This window comes from Mustelus asterias, chromosome 6 (assembly GCF_964213995.1).
Source record: "Mustelus asterias chromosome 6, sMusAst1.hap1.1, whole genome shotgun sequence".
Lineage (NCBI taxonomy): Eukaryota > Metazoa > Chordata > Chondrichthyes > Carcharhiniformes > Triakidae > Mustelus > Mustelus asterias.
Window position 1 is genome coordinate 82,278,504 of NC_135806.1, and position 22,465 is coordinate 82,300,968.

Below are 22,465 nucleotides of genomic sequence, written 5' to 3' on the forward strand. Positions count from 1 at the left end.
GGAAGGTCCGGATTTTAACTCAACCAAAAAAAAAGCCCAGCTAGTAAAAATACACAAATCAAATTAAGGGAGGTTTGGGGAAGAAATTGATGGTTTTTGTTTGTTCTTCGAAGTGAATGAATGAAAAAACAAATAAAACTTTATTTTGAATGAAATGTATATAATTATTTGAGGAGGGATTGTACCCTGAAATTAAGAGTCTATTATTAATAGAATCGATCCTGACCGTTCAAAACGGATTGGCTCTCGAAGTAAGCCCAAGTTGGGAGTCGTTTCTAAAATGCCAGTGGACTATCCAGGATCTCTGATTATTCTCTTGGCACCGAGTGAGCGTTTAATTCTTAAAAACTCCCCCCCATAAATGTTTGAGCTGATGGCGAATGGGATGTGGGTGCGACTCCGGAGCGGCGGACCCACTCCCGAGTGCCTGAATAAAGCATGGAAGAAGCAGCAGTCCCGATCCCGGGGAGCAGTCCAGGCCAGGATTTGAGTGTTGCCTGCCTCCAAATCGGATAGGCAGTGACAGCTGGAGTTGGGAGGCAGGGATGGGGGTAGGAGAGGGGGCACTTACTGGCTCTGCTTGCCCCGCACTGCTCCACATAAGATGAGTCGGAGCTGGTGTGTGTGCAGCCAAGCCCGCGGTTGCCTGCTGTGACAGGGACCCCCCGGACCAGGAGGCTTCTTCATAACCTTATCCAGCTGCCTTGGAGGAGAAGAGAGAAGCCGGGACTTGACCCAAGTAACCCCCCCCACCCCCCTCCCCTCCCCACACACACACATACACTGCCTCCCCCCTTGGCAATCGGGTGGAATTGCCGATGCTTTCCTGAGTGGATTTCTGGGTCATTGTGAAAAGAGGGTTTTGTTTTGTTTGGAGCAGCAAAAGTTCCACATGTTTGTTGGGCTGCTTGGGGAAACAGCCGAGTTACTCTGCTCCTTGTCAAGACCAGGCACATGTACCTTCAGAGCGGCTGACAAGCGCGGTGTGTGTGGATCAAATTGGCCAGAGATAGCCTTAAATGGATTACTAATGAGACAGCCGGTTCGTTCCCCTCGCTTGCCTTTGCAAAGCCAGAAGGTAAGAGTGCTGAACGCGGCTTGGCATCTTTTTGTTTGTTTCTGCAGGCTGCGAGCACCGGTTCTTTGTTATTTGTGAGTGCCCTTTCCTTGGGATTTGTTCTTGCTAATTGTTCACCCTCGGCAGTGAGCAGATCCACAGGGAGCCCGAGTGTATGGAGCTGGGGCTGGAACCTGGAGTCTGATTCTCAGCTCCTGTGGATTTCTGCTCACTGTCTGCTGGTGTTAAATATCGCTTCTGGATTCGTGTTTTCTCCCGTTAAATGCTGAGTCTGGCTTTAATATCAGATCCTCAAAGCATAAATCACAGTTTTCTATCCGGTAGACAATGCACAAACCACATCTTTTTTTTTAAACTGTTCCGACGGGCGGTTTCTTGCTATTTATTGAAGTTGCCTTCAAAATTCTTGTATCTTGTTTGCTGCTTTAAATGAAAATATTGCCTTTTATCAGCTGTTTTTACCGCCCGGGCGTACAAAGATGTTTTGCTTGGTAACTCTAGTAAGCGGCTCGAGTGTATTTACAAAGGGCTTTGCACGGACGTACTTACTGAGGCTCCAGGATTTGGTGGAGCAGGCGCTCAGATTTGTGGTGCGTGTGTGTATGTATTTACTCTCTGCTATGAGGGTAGGGGGTGGATAAGAGGCTGCAGCAGCAGACCCTATTGCTGTGTTGTGTGTGTACCGAGATATTCCCCTGATCAACATTAAAAACAGTCTGAACATTCCCCACGTGTTGTTTTTTTTTTGGGGGGGGGGTGGGAGGTGTCCTGATCTGACAGCAGTATAGTTGGAACATTAAACACCTGGAAGCAGAGGAGGGTCGCCTCTGTGAGGGGGCAGGGAGTGGGAGGGAGAGAAGTTTGGATATGCAGCTGCTAAGAAGCATATCGGAGCTGGTCCGCTTGCTCTGCATGACAAGGGTGCGGGAGTGTCTCTCTCGGAGTTGGGGGGTGGGTGACTAGAAGCGTGGAGCATGGGGGTCAGGCCAGAGGTTAGAGTCCAACAGCTGCTTTAGCAGGAAGGCTGTGTAGCAATAATACCACAGACACCCAGCAGATTTCATACAGTGGCGTTGCTGGCGGAGGGGACTCTTCTTTTGGCTTTGGCCGTTTATCTGTTGTGAAAGGGGAGATGAACCGCGTTCACTGCTCAATATGTAGTTGGTTACTCAAATCTACATTTTAAGTGTGTCTGTGTGGCTGGCGGGATACCTTGACTGCAGTGGAAATAGTCCCCAGAGATCCAGCTCCCCATGCATCACAGAGCTGGTGTCAGAATTAAATTGGCCTGAGCCGGTATATATTTCTGCTTGTTGTTCGTGTGGTCGCGCAGATGCTTATCAGTGCGCGTAGAGAAAGTATAAATGCACATCGTGGTTAGGCCTGTCGGACCACAGAAATAAAATGCAATCACTGAATGGGGAAAAAAAATCTGTACTTCAAAATTGGCTTTGTGTGCGTGTGGATCCTACAGTCTTGAGTTATGGCTCAGCTAGGGATCTTCATCTATTAATCATGGAAGCTACTTATTTATTCAGTTTCCATAGTTTCAAAGCCTCTGATAGTGTTTTAGTGTCTTGGGAATGGGCTTGAAATACAGTAGGGCCACATGCTCACAGCCTTTCTGCAGTATGGACCTTTTATTGAAAAAAGGCTTCAGTGTTTGACGAAAGCTTCCTTCCTTCTGTTCCTGCCTCTGGTGTGAACTTTGGGTACAGAGACTTTGCTCAGTGTTGCTGCTGCTGGTTTAGTTTGGGCAGTAGAAGCTTTCTATTTATCAAATGACACATGTAGAGTAAAATGATGGCCTCTCCAATCAGCATTGAGTATTTGCAAATGCCAGTCATGATTTCATGATTATTCATCAGCAGATGCTATGTTTTCTCATTACAACCTTATGCCGGAAACAAATATTCCATATGGATGTGTCTGACACTTGGAAGTGTTAACCCAGTTTTTTTATATCAAACTGCTCTGTGGCTTTCCCATAGGCCACGACCGAGTGACAGACTGCCTCGTTTTGTTAAGCAGAGCAACGTAGGTGTCTATGAGTATGTTGATGTTTGTGTACACGAGAGGGTGTTTATATTTTCTACACGTTAACGTTCTTGTCACAATGCTGGTCTAGGAATCGCGATTCCTCTTTCAGAAAGGGCTGAGTGACAACGTGGGGGGGTTAGGAGCATCCAGTCAGTCCCAGCAGCATCCACAGTCCCCCCCTCACCCCCTTCCCATACTTCGCAGGAAGGGATGGGGCTTGCTGCTCCTTCAGTTTTCCCTCCTTTGCCTGCTTTTTGTTCTGTGCTCCATCTGGTGGCCCGACCAAGAATTGGAGCAACCAGTAAGGCCAGCTGAGTTCAAATCTCCGCCGTGTTGAGGATTCAAAGGTGGGACCCTCTCTGAGAGTGGGATTCGTGCATCGCGCTGTTTTTGAGATATCGCCTTACCTTCGGAGAGAAAAGGTGTTATCCCAAGCCTGGCATTGTGCTAATGTATCGGGTTGCAGAGGCGCAATAAAAATGTGTCCTCGTAATCCTTCCATTGTGATTTGCTGGGAGGAAAAGTGTAATGTTGTGATCTGATATGAGTGAAACATTACTGGATCAAAGGCTGGTCATGCTCACAGGACTTGCTGCACAAACCTGATTGTCTGCCGCTCCTGGGTTTGCAGGATAAGGACTTGGACTGGCGTTGGAATGTAACAGGGCAGACAAAACGCTGTTTTGTCTCATCAAAAAAAGTAAGTTGAGCTTTTGTGTAGCTGTGACTTGGATTGAATGGCTCTTCACTTTGAAGCTTACAACTGTTTGCCAAACATAACGATTGTTGGATGCATCTTTATTTTGCTCCCTGCATTTGACTGTAATTTGGGTCTGATCCGTGCAACAACAAATTTCTGTGATGAGTGAGGTAGCTGCAAATGTTAGCTTTACCTTCAAAATATCTTGATTTGCTGATGATTTATTGAAATACAGACAGTAGAGAGTTTTAAAATTTGGATACGTTTCCTGGGTACTTCCATGTCTTCCAGTCCGATATTTCACAGCTTAACTTGATGGTGCCCTGGCGGATTTGCCTTTGCTTCCATGCACCCCATATAATCATCTTCAGTGAAAAGTGTATTTCTTTTTTCATGATTAGTCATAGGAAACTTGTTAGTTTTGTTTGCTTGTTATATAACACTGCAAGAGTACTGCTGAGTGTCAGCAATACACTCCGAGAGTTAGGACTGGGGAAACTGCCATCTGTAAGCAAGGTTGCAGAAACCCCTTTAGCCTAGAGATGGAAGGAAAGTCTATGGCACTGCCTCTGAAAACAAGCACTGAACGTGTGAAAATGAATGGCTAATGTCAACATATGTTCTGTTTTGTTGAGTTTTTTTGACGCTTTATTTACTAGTAATAATGAAATTGCAGCATATGGTCTAATATTAGAACTGTGTTTCTTTGACAAACAGCAGTGTGATTAGTTTACCTTATTGTGTACCTTGTCTTTGTATAAATCAGCTTTTGGCTTCCCTTCCAAGCAACACTGGGAGGATCAGATTTAATCAAAGCTTCTGTGACTCTGTCTGCACTTTGTTCATTTGTTAAATGCTGAATTTTGGCACCAAATAACTTTTAATCAAATGCAAGCATTGCTAAATCAGATTTACCAAACATCAACAGGCAGAATCCTTAGCAGCAGAGCAAAGCTTTTTAACATCCCACTGAGTGAGAATTTTAATCAGATAATGAACTCGAACCAATTCACTGGCAAGATGAAAGAATTCACCCCATCTGTGCGCGAGATGCTGCAAAGTCACTGCACAAGAAATCTTAAACACATTTTTTTAAGTGCTATGCACTTGAGTTGGTATTGCAAACACGTTGCAAATGCTGTAACTAATGTAATTCCCATCTAGCACAGTAGGCATAAAATATAGGTCGCACAAACATGGTAGAACAGAAAGAAAAGTCACAACTTTTCCAACAATTTATAGTCAATCTTGTAGGCTTTACAAGGAAGGAAGGTAACTAAATGCAGCCATCGACAAGACTAACAAGGAAACAGCACATACATAGAAGGCCACTAAGATCAGTTATTAGTAGCAGTTTTATTGTGTTGTCTTGAAAATCAGCTGAATAAGTGCATCCATTAATAAAACTGCATTACACAGGTTTTTGTTCAGATTTTATTGAAACATGATGATGCCCGCATTGTCTCAGCTACTAAAAATGGAAATAGCAATCAAGCATCCAAGTAACAATCCAAGAAAAGCATAAATTTATGTATTTGAAGTTAGGGTCAGGTAAGATGTTCATGTAAAATGTATAGTGGCTCAAAAGACCAATTCAGTTCAGAAGTTCAAAAAATGCAAAGCACAAATAACTTTCCTAATAAATTAAGCCAAACGTCCTTTGAAGATGTGAAGGTTAATTGTCTAATTTAAACTGAGTTAACTGAGCTCTGATGAGGGGTAGTACAGTTGTTACAATTGGCCTCAATGTCTCTGAGCTGAGAAGAGAAAATTCTGAAAGGGTGCATTGTATAGGATCGTGGGGTTGGTTCTGGATTGGGTTCAGTTGTGATGTCTCCCATGGCCAAACACCATGCCAATGCTTGCTCTCAGGAGATGATTTTGATTGATGGCTACAAAGCAGTGGCACATGTGAATTTGTACCAGTGCAAATATCCATTCAAATCTCTTCACATACGGGAAAGAGGGAAAAAAAGGTAGTATAAAGGGCAGAAAATGATCATTTGTAGGTTTGATGTGTCTGTCTATTCAGTACATTTCAGAATGAAAATTGCAGACTTTATAGGATGCTATGTGGTATAAATGCTGGAACAGTCTTTGTAAATTATGAAGGCAGTGTTGTGTATCTTTCTACGAAAATACAGTTCCCTAGCTTGTTGTGAAGAATATAATGAATAAAATGTCAAAGATGTGTGTCTGGTTTGCAGGTTACTAGTGAAACAGGAAATTTCTCAATTGGTGCTGTTCACAATAAAGATGTCAGACAAATGTTAGTTACACTTGTAGCTATTAATCAAAAGTATAGACCTTGAGAATTGGAAGCAGTAAATGAAAAGAGATGGGAAGGGATTTGTAATACTGCTTAAACTCTGCTAGTGATCACACTGCCCTCTAATGTTTGAATGCATGCACTGCAGCTGATTGCAGGGACACTTGGCGCTGAAGCTGTTATAAAAGGTTGTACACGTTGATTCTATCCTAACTTGTTAAATCAATAAAATAAATTACATTACAACAATAACGAGGGATTCATTGTGCATGAGTTGCAGAATGGCTGTCCTGTTTACCTACATAAATCACTCAATTCAGGAAAGTGATTTGTTGGTACGCTTTGAGATGTCTCACTGCAAGATGCTTTATAAGTCATACAGTGTTGTGAGTGAGCACTTGTTACATTAAAAGGACTGGCATGAATTCCCAATTCCAATCATGAAAATTACTTGTTGCAATTTTTTTAAAATCAGCAATTACCAAAATGCATACTTCCTGAAAATGGTTATGCTACAAACTGATTCACTTTGATTTCTAATATTCCCATTCTTGCCCCAGCAATCCATTTTTTCCTGATTTTGATGTTGGGGTTTGGGGGACCGCAAGGTGTTAGTCTTGGGCTGTCCTTTCTAGTTATAATACTTTTCTCAAGGGGCTGTTGTTACGGGATTAAACGCAATGGGTGTTGTGGGGGTGGGGAAACCAATCAGACTTTCACCCAATGGCTACACGTGAAGTCTTACCAGCAGAAGTCCAAAGATGTGCGGGTTAGGTTGATTGGCCATGCTAAAAATTGCCCCTAAGAGTCCTGAGATGCATAGGTTAGAGGGATTAGTGGGTAAATGTGTAGGGATATGGGGGTAGGGCCTGGGTGGGATTGTGGTCGGTGCAGACTCAATGGGCCGAATGGCTTTCTTCTGCACTGTAGGGTTTCTATCATTCTATGAAGTCATTGGATGTTGATTTTGTGTGGAACCTTGGCTGACTGCCCCCCACCCCCCTGCACAACACACTCCAAGCCCCTTCTTCACCACAGCCAACAGACTGATGTCAACTGTAACATACCAATACCAGGTCAGAAAATTGAACACATATCAGTTCTGAACATGGGGCAGTCTTGTTCTTTAAGGCTCAGTAGCACACCAACAGTGAATATAATCCTTAAAACCATCTGAGAAGTTCCTTTATTCTTATCTATGAAAACTAATTATATCCCCACTGGGGTTGCTGCAGTAGTGTTAAGTACCAGCCAGGTAAATGTAGGGTAGGTTACAATTGGGGTTCCTGGGCAACAACAGCCCAGATTAATTTGGTGGTTCTTGGAGAAACACTCCTGCTTCTTTAGCTTCCACAAAAATAATTTAAAATGTAACTTTTCAATTGTCCCTGCCGCTCTTTGGCCTGTGGAATTGATCAACGTGCATGGCTCATGCTACAGTTCCAACCTAAAATGGAAGTCATTGTGCTCAGATCCAGCATTGTCATCTGAAATAATCAAGTGCTTTGACAGCTCAGCCACATTAACACCAGGCAAAACAAATTGAAATTGACCCCACTGAGTTTTAAATAAAGAGCTTGCAGGGAACTGAAAAATAAAAGTTACCATTTGACAGTTTGAGAAGTTCCAGCATTGAAATCATATAGGATTTATTGTGATTCTTTCAGGATATGTTTCTGTTGGCACATAAGCCTGCAAGTTGGTCTGAATTATTTTAATTCTTTTAGAAGTTCAAATTTAGCTTATTTAACTCAACCAGGCTTCAGCTCACTACCAATTTGCAATTCTATGATAAGCGGTTGGATTCCTTCACTCAGGCACTGGATCCTAGATTTTCTAATCATCGCTATTACAACCATGGCGCTAATCTGTTTAAGATAGATTGGTTAACACTAAGCTGAAAATCTAGTCCTCAGTGTCAATATCTAATACTAGAGACAAGTATCCCTTTATACATTAACACCATTCTGGTTTATTGTTGAAGAGACTAATTCTCTCTGCCTGACCTCTGAATATGTGTCAGATTCAAACTGATTACATATAAGTAACTTTCATCCAGAGGGATACAAACGGATGGTCTAGTTAGGAACACATGATCGGTGCAGGCTTGGAGGGCCGAAGGGCCTGTTTCTGTGCTGTATTGTTCTTTGTTCTTTGTCCAATTGGTCTGCCCTCTGAAGTGTGGCAACTATAGAGTTAAAAGGTTGTTATGGTTGCTCAGAGCTGGAACTGCTGCTCCATCATAAATCCATCAATTACTGAATGACACAAAGTTAATGAAGGGAAGAACAGTACCTGCAATTAATTCAATCTGCACCCTATCTGTGTTTTCTGAGGTGATGTTTTGAGCATTGGGTTTGGGCATTAAGTGCTAACCTGAATTTTGATTTGTAATCAGTCCGAATTGGCCTTGCTCAAAAAGATTCAAACATTAGAGGATTTGGATTAAGATAAATGTGCCTCTTAATCCATTGATTGCAGTCCCTCATGCATGCACACTTCCTTATTTATTGCTCACATAAATGGCACCTACCATATTGACTGTATACTGCCCGTGTACTTTCATATTTCTGAGATTTCTAATGCTGGCAGCTGGCAAGTCTCTCTTTTGAGGAAATTTGTCTTGCAAATGAGCACTTAATTTTGGTGGTTGTGCAGTGTCTGGGGGAGAAATCTTCATCCGCTAGTTTATTCTTTGTAGTTTAGAAGCTGATGCTGCTTTCCAGTGATTTTCTCTAGAAAGGTTCTTCTCTCTAACCATTTGTTCACTGGCTGTGTTTTTATTGGGTGGGTGTCAGAGCTTGAACTGCAGCTAATCGGAATTTATGAGGAAAGGAGCCTGATTATGACTTGAATTTTAAATGAATCTAACTTTCATCCCTAGCAACCACTTGGGATCTGAAGACATCCCGAGAGCTAGCTCAAAAAATCGTCCTGTAATTGCCTGGGCTGAACACAGGATTTTATGAGTTGGAAAACGTGTAGAGATTGTCCAAATGTCAGCAATTTAAGGAAATATGAAACATGAAGTGGCTGCTTGAATCTGTTTTACTTTATACTCACTCAACTTGATCAAGTCTGCTAGGAATACTCAGCTGGTCAGGCAGCCTCTATAGAAGAACACGCTGCCTGACCTGCTGAGTATTTCCAGCATTTTATGTTTTCATTTTAGATTTCCAGCATCCACTATTCAGCTTATTGATAAGGTCTGCATTGGTTGTCAAAATATTATTCATATCTTGTGTAAAATTTCACTTTCTACTGATGCAGCCATCTGAATGTGTATATGGGCAAAAATGTCCTTTTGTGTGCAAGCTGCGGTGAAATTATAATGTGTTCTTTGTAGATGCTTTTGATTTTGCCACAATTACGGAGCAGAGGGAACCTCCTCCTCTGTAGCTGGTGAAATGCTTGCACACTTGCTTTATGTTCATGTACCAGAAACACTGCGCAAAACAGTTGCTGCAGTATTTTTGAAGTATCTTATCATCCTCTGTCATGTGGATGTTAACTCCTTGCTGGTATACTATAACAGTTGACCTCTGATACCTTGCTCAAGTGTCCATTACTTGTGTGTAAACACTGATTTTTAAAAATTTATTTCTTTATATATTCATGGGATATATCACTGCCAAGGTCAGTATTATTCCCCATCCCTAATTTCACGTGATGGTGAGCTGCCTTCTTGAATCACTGCAATCCATGTGGGGAAGGTGCTCTTTTAGTGCTCTTTATAGAGCGATTCCAGGATTTTGACCCAGTGACAATGGAGGAACGTGGTGGTTTATTTCTCAGTCATGATGGTGCATGACTTGGAAGAGAGCTTGCAGGTGCTAGTGTTCTCCGTGTGCCTGCTGTCCCTATCTTAGATGGCAGAGGTCCCAAGTTTGAGAGGTGCTGTTGAAGAAGCTTTAGCAAGTTGCTGCATTGCGTCTTGTAGATGGCTCACACTGCAGCCACAGTGTGCAGTGGTGGTTGTTCAAGATTATGGATGGAGTGCCAATCAAATGGGCTGCATTGTCCTGGATGGTTTTGATCTTGAGTGTTTTTGGAGATGCAATCATCAAAATAAATGGAGAGTATTCCTTTCTACTCCTGACTTGTGCCTTGTAGATGGTAGAAACACTTTGGGGAGTCAGGAAGTGAGTTACTTGCCACAGAATAGTCAGCCTCTGACCTGCTCTTGTAGCCACAGAAGTTTTATGACTGTAAGTTTCTGGTCATGTTGATCCCCAGGATATTGATGGTGGGGAATTCAGTGATGGAAATGCCATTGAATGTCAAGTGGAACTAATTAGACTCTATTTTTGGATTTGGTCAATGACTGGCACATGTGCATCACAAATGTTACTTGCTACTTATCAGCCTAAGCCTGAACGTTGTCCAGATCCTGCTGTAAGAAAGGACTGCTTAATTATCTGAGGAATTTGCTACGTTCAGAGCGCTCAGCTGTTTCTTGATGTCACATGGGGTAAAGATTCAAATTGGCTTCTGCAATTGTGGGGACCCTTGGAGTAGGCCAAGATGGATCATTCACTCAACTCATTTGGCTGCAGATGTTTGCAGCTGCTTCAGCTTTGTATTTTGTACTTGTGTGCTGAGTTCCATCATCACTAAGCATGGTGATATTCATGAAGTGCCTTCTTCTTTTAGTTGTTTAACAGCCCATCACCATTCATTACTGGATGTGCCGGGACTACAGAGTTTTGATCCGATCCATTGATTAAGAGATTGATTATCTCTATTTATAGCATACTGCTTCTGCTGTTTAACATGCACGTTGTCCTGTGCTGTAGCTTAACCAGGTTGGCACCTCATTTTTAGATATGTATAGTGCTGCACTTGGCATGTTATTCTACACTCAATGAATCAGAGTTGATCCATTGGTTTGATGGTACTGGTAGATTGAGGGATGTGCTAGGCCACAAGGTTGCAGAATGTGGTGATATACAGTTTTGCCACTGCCAGTGGCATATTATCTTTTATGATTGGCCAGGTTTCAGTTGCTAGGTCTGTTCTGAATCTGTCCCAATTAACTTAATGGTGGTACCACACAATACGATGGATGGTATCATTAGTGTATAGACAAAGCTTTGTCGCCAATAGGACTGTGCAGTGGCTACTTCTACCCATCCTGTCAAAGATGGATCCATCTGTGACTGGTAAACTGGTGAGGACAGGATAAGGTAGGTTTTATATAAACATAAGAAATAAGTGCAGAAGTAGGCCACTCAGATGCTCAAACCTGCTCTACCATTCAAAAAGGCATGGCTGATCTAGCTTTGCTCCGCCTTCTCTTATTCCTCATTGTACCCAAAAATCTGTCAACAATTGTCTTCAATGTATTCAATCTCTGATTATCCATGGCTCTCTATGATAGAGAATTCTAAAGATTTGCAACACTTTAAGTGAAGACATTTTTCCTCATCCCAGTGCTAAATGGCCAACTTCTTATTCTGTGACTGTGATCTCTTGTTCTAGATTTCCCAGCTGGGGAAACATTTCTTAGCACCTACCCTGGTCCCTGAAGAATTTTATATGTTTAGATGGCCTCTTGTTCCAGGGAATTTGGCCTGGTATACACAAACCTCTCCTCATAGGAAAATTCCCTCATCCCAGGAACCTGTCTAATGAACCTTCATTGCACTCTTTTAAGGCTATGTATAATTTCCTTAAGTAGGGAGACCAAAACTGCACACAGCACACCAGATATGGACTCACCAGTGTCCTGTATAGTTCCTTACTCTTATACTCCAATACTTTTGTAACAAAATATAATATACAAGTTGTCTTCTTAATTGCTTGCTTCATCTGAAAGTTAACTTTCTCTGATTTATGTACAAGAACACCCAGATCTCCCTTAATGCAGGTATTTCCCGGTCTCTCACCATTCAAAAAATATTTTCCTACCAAAATGGATAACTTTATACTTCTCTACGCTGTGCTTTGTTCTTACCCACTCACCGAACCTATCTATATCTCTCTGCAGCCACCTTATGTCCTCCTCACTGCTTACTTCCCAACTTCACTTTGCATTACCAGCAAACTGGGATACATTACAACCAACCTATATTGACAACATAGATTGTCAATAGCTGAGGCCCAAGTACTGATCCTTGCAGTAAACCACTAGTTATAACTTGTCAATCTGCAAATGTCTTGCTTATTTCTACTCTCTGCATTTTGTCCATTATCAATTCTCTGATATATTACCTCCAATCCCATCAGACATAGTTTTGTGTAATAACCTTTTGTGTAGTACTTTATATAGTGTTTTTTTGCAAATCCAAATGTACCACGTAGACGCCCCTTTATTCATTCCAGTAGATCTTAAAAAAATGCAAATCTTTTAGTTTGGATTTGTTCTCTGACTGCGTGCCGCAAACCCAGTCTGACAGATATGCCCTTCAGAACTTGGCCAACCTAGTCAGATATGGTTATTCTGAGCCAGTCTTGGCGAAACCCTCTCCTTACCACCTCCATCCCCGCCCCCGATGACCTCCACTTACTCCTTGCTGTCCTCAGTGCTACTTTCAAGTGGTCTTCAACATGAAGAGGTACTGACTCATCAGCTGAGCGAGGTGGTAATCAGCAGGTGTTTTTCTTGTCAGCGTATGACCTGATGCCAGTTGACTTCATAGTGACCAGAGTCAATGTTGAGGACTCTCAGGGTCATTTCCGTACTGTATATCAGTGTGCTGTCACTGCTGGTGGGGCTGCACTGCCAATATAACAGGACATGCCAGGCATGGTGATGGAGACATTGGCTGTGAAATATGATTTAGTGTATGACTATGTCAGGCTGTCACTTGGAGCAGCTCTCCCAATGTTGGTACAAATCCCTAGATATTAGTGAGGGGGACTTTGTAGGGTTGATTGAATGGGTGTACCTTTGCAATGTCTGAATTCAATGCCTTAACCAATGTCAGGTGATTTGTCTGGTTTTATCGTGAGTGTACTTTGTTGTAGCCATTTGGTAGAACTGAGTAGCTTGCCTTTTTAAGAGGGCAGTTAAGAGTTAACCACATTGCTATACATGTGAAATCACATATCAGGGCAGCTTGGGTAAGAATGGTAGATTTGCTTTCCTAAATGACACTCATGAACCAGACAGTTTTTTTTATGGCAATCCAACAATTACATGGTCGTCTTTACTGATATTAGCAATTTATTCTTGATATTATTCAATAAACTGAATTTGAATTTCCTCGATAACATGATGGGATTTGAACTGGATTACTAGTCCAGTAACTTGACTACTACATTCCTGTTCCTATTGAATGGTGCTTGTCAGCAAGCTGATTAACTACAGTGGCAGGACAGTCAAGCTTGATCCATCCATTTGTTGTTCAAGTGAACTTTTAATAGATGTTGCTGGATAGTTAACTAGAGTGGAAATGCTAGCTGACTGCTTCATCTATTGATCACTTGACTGACTGAATGCTGAATCACTTTAAAGTGAACCTGGGGGCCCACATGACCGAGACAGCTTGGTTACTCACTGGTTAAATTGGTTATTGTGGGTTAAAGTGACCATTTCACACCGACCAGAATAATATGGGATATTCTGGTCTGTGGCCTGATGTCACATGGGTACATAGGTCCTTTCTATGGCTCCATTCTGTGGTGCCTTTTGCATCCTAATTGGATATTACAGTTATGTAAACCGATATTGAGCAAAGTGTAAACTTGCACTTTGATTGCTTGAGAAATTATTTATCAGACAGTGTGCTTTGCATGAAAGCATGGTGTGATTATGTTTGAGGAAAAGTTAAAGTCTGTTTAAAGGAAGCCACATGTGCATGGGACAGGAAGTAACTGCAGGCTAATAAAATATTGCCATGGTGTGTGTCTTTTTATGAAGGATTTAAGCTCTAATATTTGCCTTGTGTTAAGACATTTTCAAGGGGCTAAATGTTTTGTTTGGGACTGTGATGTCAGATGCATTTTGGGGTCCTGACCCCTTGTTACATTGGTGCTTGATGCCAAATGTGATTTTTGATAAGCAGGCCAATTAGTGACCATGGTGCATGCCCACAGCCCAATTATGGAAGCTAGCAGGCACCCGAGGGTGGGGGAGCAATAGGAGCCCCCCCACCGCCACCCACCCCCCTCCCCCCCCCCCCCCCCCCCCGCCCCCAGCACTGACGGATCGGAAACCTCACTGTCAGAGATGGTGCTGCCAACGTAAAGAGGAGAGTGAGAGAGCATGCCAAAATGGAGGCACCCTGTTAAAAACTTTTTTAAAAGTTTGTACATCAAATCCCACATCTGGCAGAGAAACCCCTCAACTGGATGCCAATGGCCACAGCTGCATCTCGATGGCAGGTGCCAGTTGTCAGAAGGCCACCTCCATCTCTGGACCATTTTTCACCCTCAGTGGGGGAGCCACATGAAGACTGGAAAATTCCAGTCAGAGTTTGGGCAAGTGGCCTTAAAAGACCCTTTAGTTGCCCTAAGGGGGTTCCTGCTTCAAGCAGCAAGTAGTCATCTGGGGGGTAGTCATCAACCGCTGTCACCCCACCCATCCTTCCAGAACTAAATAGTTCAGAGGCGGGATCATAGGGGGAGACCAGTGGCAGGGAATTATGGGTCCTCCGCACTCACCTACAGTAGCTTTTGAAAATTCAGGGCTGGATTGTACTGCCCCCAATCAAGCAGATTTTCAGCAAAGGGGCTAAATCCCCCCTCCCCCCATTCCCTCTATACTCTCCTCCCTAGGCTGCCGGAGCTCCACCTGCCCATAAAGGCCTGAATTTCCTGATTCAAGAGTCCATCTCCTTAATGAAGATGCTTGAAGTCCCTGTGGTGTCTACTATTGAGGTCTGGTGCTGCTGGGACTGTGAGAGCTACCAACCTCTCTGATTAGCTGGCAGCTCTTGAGGGGCACAAGTCCCACACTCAGCCTGTTTAGCCCACTGGCAGCGCCTTATGGCTGTGGGGTGGGCTTCTTTTTGGGGTGTTGGCTGCCAATTGACTATTGCAATGGGGGCCAATCATACAGGCACCCTCCCACGCAGCCCCCCCCCCTCCCCCGCCACCACCCCACACTTGTTCAGGAGTCTGTCCAGTCCTGTATTCACGAAGATAAAAGCAAAATACTGTGAATGCTGGAATCTGAAACAAAAACAGAAAATGCTGGAAAATCTCAGCAGGTTTAACAGCATTTGTGAGGAGAGCTGAAGAAGGGTCATCTCAATTCGAGACGTTAGCTCTATTCTCTCGCCATAGATGCTGTCAGACTTGCTGAGATTTTCTAGTATTTTCTGTTTTTGTTCCTGCATTCACCAGCACTGGCTATTAGCAATTGGCATGATCTAGGTCCTAATCACAAGTTTGAATTTGCCAGCCTAGGTACAGGAACAGTGCCAGTCTCGAATGATCCAATTCAATGCAACTTTACATAGTGCCATAAACATAGTAAAAGAACCTAGGGCACTTCACAAGAGAGTTACCAAACATACTTTGACAAGGAGCCACTTAAGGGAATGTTAGGACGAGTGACTAAAATCTCAATCAAAGCGATGGATTTTATTTTAAGGAACGTTTTGAAGGAGAGGAGAGAGTTAGAGAGGTTTTGGCAGGGAATAATTTAGGGCCTACTCAGCTAGGTAAGACCTGAAATAGGAGAGAGGAAGAGTGTGGGCTGTGTGTGTGGTTGCAGGTTTGAGGATGTGAAAGGAATTGAATACGAAATGGCCACACATTGCTGCACTGAACCACACCCACCCTGGCAGTTTAAACTAGCAGCTGAATGGACAAATCACCCCAAATGAGAGAGTTCCACCTCCCCCCACCTCATTTCACGAAGATGAGCGAGTGCAATTCCACAGCACAACAGGGTCAGCAGCTCCTGGGGTGTGAAGAGGAAGCACTGAATGAGAACCCCAAACTCCTGTGTGTCTCCAAAGGCTGACAGCACTCACATTCCATGTTATAAGAGTGGGGAGGGGAGGGGAAAAGGTAATGGAGATGTGGAAAGGACCTGCAAAGGGAACATCCCACAACTGGTGCTGGGTCCAGTTGGGCTGTTGATTCCTCTGCCACTGTGTGTATTTCAACTCTGTGAACTGTTCCTGTGGGGGGGGAGGGAGCGGTTACTGAGCGCTCATAGTGGGGCTGCAAATTGTACCGGGTGTAAGTCTTTCACTCAGGACAATAAGAAGGTCTTATCCCACCTTATGGGGCGGGATGAAGTCCAGTCGTTGTTTTCTCAAGCTGCCTTGTGTGCTGGGGAGAATTTATTTGAGGAGGAAATGTTTCTGAAGGCTCCCTTTTCATATGGTAATTCCTGATCATTTACAAACCAGCAGCATCTTCTAATGTGCTTCGTGTGATCCAAGTTGTCACTCTGGGAGGGCTGTGCTGGAGGCAGAGTGTGACAGGGTTTGCAATGGGAGGGTCTCCCTGGGACGACAGCACTTGCTGGGGATGGGGAAACGTGCTGGCTTTTTGCAGCACTGGGCGCTGCCGCTTCCTTTGTTCGCGGCTTTGCTGAGAGCCTCTCTCGGAACGTGAATAGCACCAAAGTCTGAAAGCTGCCAGGACTGAAAGCAGCGGTGGAAGGTCGCAGTTCGGCACCAAGAACAAAAAGAAAAGCTGCTGTGACTGGTTCACTCATTAATTATTGAGAACGGAGGGGATTAAGTAATAACCCCGGTCTTTGGCTTGTTTTCAGAAATAAGAACGATGGCACATCACCATAATTCCTTTTTACCCAATTTTATTTTAACAACAATAAGTAAATGAAATAAATTTTGTGTTTCTTAAACCTTGATTCTCTGCATTCATCAGTGCAATCCAAACAATTCAGCCCGCACCCCCCCCTCCCCCCTTTCAGCCCCCACCCCCCCCCTCCCCCCTCCCCCCTTTCAGCCCCCTCACCCTTCCACTGTCAGCACATTACAGAATCGCCTGATTAAAAATCACAGTGACAGAGATGGTGTCAACAGTGAAACCGACTGGGTGACCTTGGCTGGGTCCTTCTTTGTACCAATACTATTCATATTAATTTGAATCGACTTGATCTGGCGAAGCTGCAACGCGGAGGAGGATTGAAGAAAACCTCAGTCGTACTGTCCCTTTATTTAAAGGGAAATTATTAGAGTTCCTTATGGTCCTTTCTGAATGCATTTCACCAGCCAGTTCCTCCACCCTCCCCCCCAAGTGCTTCCCAATTAACTGTTAAAAGGTTTCCAGTTCCAAAAAAAGCACCGCTTAGGAGGCCTGTTGGAATTTAACTGATTTGAAATTGACAGTTGGCAGCGGGAGGGGGAGAAGAGACTGTAATCAATCTATCAAAAGTTTATTTATTGTTTATTAGTCACAAGTAGGCTTACATTAACACTGCAATGAAGTTACTGTGAAAATCCCCTCGTTGCCACACTCTGGCACCTGTTCAGGTACACTAACGGAGAATTTAGCACGGCCAACGCATCTAACCAGCATGTCTTTTGGACTGTGGGAGGAAATCGGAGCACCCGGCGGAAACCCATGCAGACACGGGGAGAACGTGCAAACTCCACACAGACAGTGACCCAAGCCGGGAATCGAACCCGGGTCCCTGGTGCTGTGAGGCCACAGTGCCAACCACTGTGCAGCCCCAGTTGTCACCCTAGACTATCGCTGAGAATCCCACGTTAGTACATTGGCAAACATTTTGGGCAGCAGATGTGAGGATCACTGGTTTAACTCTGGGCTAAGGTAAACTGCTACCGATGGTTATTGAGTTTGGACACCACTGAATCTGGTAGAGGTTTTAATCAAATATTCTGTTGCATTCTTCTACCTGACCGTTTACCACTGCACTGGTTAACAAACAAGTCGAATTGGGGGAAACCCAATTGTAAACCTTAAACATAGGCCAACTCCACCTGCTTTCACGGAAAAGCAGGCTATCAATGGATTCAACCCTTCTGAATCAAGGCAGATTGATTTTTGCCAATACATAATTTAAAATCGACTGAGGCATGTACAATAGTTACTTGTGGCAAGGACAGGTTTAGAGGTTAATATGCTTTCAGTTGATGCAACATGTTTTTCAAACATCTAATCACATTAGTAACTAATTTGGATTCCTGTTAAATCATTAAAGGCAGTGTGCAATAAGAGACAGCAGTGCCTTAGAGCTCCTCATCTCCGCAGGTTCAAGGTTCCACTCGGATTCCCAGATCTGGAAAGAGATTTGAATGCAGTACTTTTTTAATGAATGGGTACCAACATGAAGAGACCCTCAGAAGAGGGTGGGCAAGAACTGACTGCTTTTTTTAAATAAACGTACATTCTTTTCCTTTGAGTCTCAATCACTTGTTTAGAACAAGCAGGATCAACTGGACGAGGTATAGTTCCCTCGATCGGCGGCTACACCACCAAACATCTGCAAGGCAGTAGCACTGTCAGTACCAGTAACTCATTATGCGTCTTTGTAGAGCTCTTCCTGACTTTGTCATTAATAATTAGTACTCTAGCCTGACAGCTAAGTGCAATTTGCAAGTTCAAGTTTGTCACATGACGTGGAAGACCAGGACAGTAAAACATTGACAAACGTACTTATATCTTATATGAAAATACATTTATTGGAACCCCTCCCCCCACCTATGAGAGACGGCCAACAGAGTACAGTAATGTGGAGCCTTTAATTCCAAAGCGTTAGGTATTGCTGACCTAGATACTCATTCATGTGTAGGTTGTACCTGGATTTATTTATAGCTCTGCACTTAGTGTAGTTACTGGATGGTGATGAGTGCTGTGTGTACAAGTATTACTTCTGTTTGATTTTACAAAGTAATATTACACATTAAATGCTAGTCATTTTTGTTTTTCCTTTTGCTTTCTCGCTCCCTAAGATTGATTGATTAGAATTGAAATTTTAATTACTGGAGCTCCTGTTCTTTTTCCATTCATTTATTATGATGTGATCTAATAAAACATCATTTACTGCCCCCAGGACATCACAAAAGTACTTCCCAACCAGGAATTATTGACTGAAGCACAGCCACTGTTATAGATAAACGCAGTAGAGTTCTCAAATAGCAAATGAGGTAGATAACCACTTACCACTTTTTAAAGGTAGTTGAGCAAGGGAGTTAAGTCTTGACAGTGCTGTGGGATCTTTTAAGGCCACTAGAATAGGCGGACAGGACTTGAGTTTTAACATTTCACCTGAAGAACGATGCCTTCAGTTGTCCAGCACTCTTCCATCTACTGTGCTAATGCTAGCCTAGATATATGGAGTGAGCCCTGAACACACAGCCCAACTGAGCCACTTCATGTAAAAGTAATTAAATGTGTTATTGTGGGGCTTCTCCCGTGGCTCAGAAGGGGCGGCACGGTAGCACAGTGGTTAGCGCTGCTGCTTCACAGCTCCAGGGGTTCGATTCCCGCTTGGGTCACTGTCTGTGTGGAGTTTGCACTTTCTCCTCGTGTCTGTGTAGGTTTCCTCCGGGTGCTCCGGTTTCCTCCCACATTCCAAAGATGGGTTAGGTTGATTGGCCATGCTAAAATTGCCCCTTAGTGTCCTGAGATGCGTAGTTTAGAGGGATTAGCGAGTAAATATGTAGGGATAAGGGAGTAGGGCCTGGGTGGGATTGTGGTCGGTGCAGACTCGATGGGCCAAATGGCCTCTTTCTGCACTGTAGGGTTTCTATGATTCTAAAAGTCGCTAGCTGTGTGACCCATACAGTGGTTAGGGTGCACACAATTGGATGTAATTCGAAGCTCATTGCATGACATGTGCAAATCAATGCATGGCTTTTGTGTCTGCTTCAAGCCCAAACTTGCCAAGCACTTTTAGTGTTACTTTTTCCCATTGATTTTGAAATGGTCCCTTTGGATTCTGAAAACCTGTCTTTTAACCTTTGTGGAATTTCACTGACAATGTGGGGAAAGGTATTCATTTCTTTCAAGTGTACCGGGATGATTTCTTACATTTTCTGCTTACTTACTATCTAGAAGGCCTTAAAGGTGTGAATCACATAACCTCACAGTCAACATTAACAAAATGTTTCTGCAGCAGCATTTGAGAACGCAATTGGTTTTGGGAGCCTTTTTGATTCATTGAGTAGTGTTGTGGCTTTAAACCAGATCTGTTATAATGCTTGTCCATGTGCCAGCCAGAGAAATAAAAAGTTATTCAGGATTTCATTACAATCTCAGCAGCAGTACATTAGCACTCTCACTCCACTGTCTTCAATGAGATCATGATGAACTTTGATTGAGTGCTATCCATGCAAGTTGCACAATGTCATTCCCATCACGGAGGTTTGCGTGTTCTGAAACCTGGGACAAGAGGGCTTATGTTCTTTCTGCCTTCAGGACTGGAAGTAGATGGAGAATTTACAACCATGTTAGGGCTCGTAGACTGGCCAAAGCTGTTAGCTGCTGCTGATGTTTGGTAACAGGACTGTTGGAAGCCTGTCTGCCTGTTATTCTGGTAATGGCTTGGGGGACACATTTCTAACTAGAGAACCGTGCAAGCGGCTGCTGTCATGCTATCTGCAACAATATATTCAACAGCTGATAAGGCATTGCTATTAACCAACTGGACACCTGAGTCCAATAACTAGTGAGAAGCCAGGAAATAAGCTTTCTTTTTCCAATTAGTTTATTTGAGCGGCCAGAATAAGACATGACTGGCATTCTGTTCTAAGTATAGTAGATTGCTTTAATGGTTGAGAACTATTGGTTGACTCTTATCTTGCTTTTTGCTGGATTCACTGCTGCTTAATTTTTTTTGCAGCCAGTGTTTGCTTGAATATATTCTCATTAATGTTAGAGGCTTGTTATAGTAAACTGAATTTTATGTGATTTCGGCAGTCTGATGTGGAGCAGGTCATATCGAAGCAGCTGAATCATGCTGAGAGCACTCTTGGCTTATTTGATGGCACCATCTGGCTTGTCAGTTTCAGCCTGGATTATCTCCCTCTGATATTCCCATTTAATGTCACAGTTTATCTGGATAGACACTGCAATGTAATGATACTCTTCAGTCAATATTGCATATGCAATGGTTTGCAAATAACATTATGTGTGTAACATTATAATACAGACTTTTAAAATAAATAGATATTCACTTTTTGAAACATATGGATTTGTATGGCTTATTTTAGAGACATTGAAGATTCACGTCCAATGCTATTTGTTAAAATAAAATTGCTCAGAGAAGAAGAAACTTTCTGGAATTAAAGCCCTTGATCTGTATTTGACATCTTCAAAGTTGATTTTTTTTTCTTGCTCCCCCTTTGGGTTCAAAGCTCCTCTTTCAATGCAGCGTCTTTTGGGAGAAGGTTTTCTCTAGGCAGTGGACTCTTCCTCCTCCCCCCCTGCACCTCCGCTGCTAATGGTTCGGTTCTATCATCCTCTTGAAAACAACGACATTCTTTGATGGGGCCAGTCAGTCACTGTGTATCCTTCACCTGCTGGTGTGGCCAACAACTGCCAATGCTTGTCCCAACTGCAGGAGGCAAATTGGAGCGACTGGCCTCCCTCCTGTTTGACCCGCAGCCATCTGCTTGAAGGAAAGAGAATTTTGCTGCCAACACCAACAAACTTCTTACAACTTGTCTTTTTTTCTGGGAAGTGTCTATTCAAGGCTCAGTGTCCAACCAATCCACACTATGCATTTCTCTGCATTTCAATAAAAATAGGAAATCTGCAACAACCAGAAGCAGGTCTCAACCAGAAGCAGGACTAAGTGCAACAATTTTGACAGAACAGTGTAAAACTATAAGCAAAGAGGAAAAATACCTTGGCGGTCAAACAGGATCTATGGAGAAAGCGAGGTCAGTCAGTCTAAAGCCTTTTTGCACATAGAATTTTGATGGACTCACTTCTGTTTTCTCACTGATGCATTCTAAATCCCTGACTATATATAGACTATTGGATTCTCTTTTTGTGTTATGCTGCATATTTTAACAAAACTTTTTTGTTAAAATATCTGCATATTTTAACAAAACTCCAAACTGGAGTTTGCACATTCGCCCCTGTGTCTGCGTGGGTTTCCTCCGGGTGCTCCGGTTTCCTCCCACAGTCCAAAGATGTGCGGGTTAGGTTGATTGATTGGCCATGCTAAAATTGCCCCTTAGTGTCCTGAAATGAGTAGGTTAGAGGGATTAGCGGGTAAAATATGTAGGGATATGGGGGGAGGGCCTGGGTGGGATTGTGGTCGGTGCAGACTCGATGGGCCGAATGGCCTCTCTCTGCACTGTAGGGTTTCTATGATTCTATGAAAAACATTTATATTTAGAATTTCCAGCAAATGGATTACTTTGCTTTCTTTGTAAAGCTATGATAGATTATCAAGGATTTTGAATTGCAAAAGTCAGCTTGTTCTCAAATAGAAGACATTAACATTCAGATCTGTAAGAGATGTACGTCAAGG

General features: G+C 43.1%; 1 protein-coding gene across 5 annotated transcripts in view; it reads left to right on the forward strand.

The window, feature by feature from the left end:
* Window positions 1-536: 536 nt before the first annotated feature.
* sema6a (sema domain, transmembrane domain (TM), and cytoplasmic domain, (semaphorin) 6A) overlaps window positions 537-22,465 on the forward strand; it is a 98,089-nt gene continuing 76,160 nt past the window's right edge. For 4 of the 5 annotated variants that reach the window (XM_078214622.1, XM_078214623.1, XM_078214624.1 and 1 more), the window contains exon 1: window positions 976-1,078. The gene's annotated coding sequence lies outside the window, so the exon portion shown is untranslated. Of the gene's footprint in view, window positions 1,079-22,465 lie in introns of all 5 variants that reach the window. The other variant, XM_078214626.1, reaches the window with a different exon arrangement.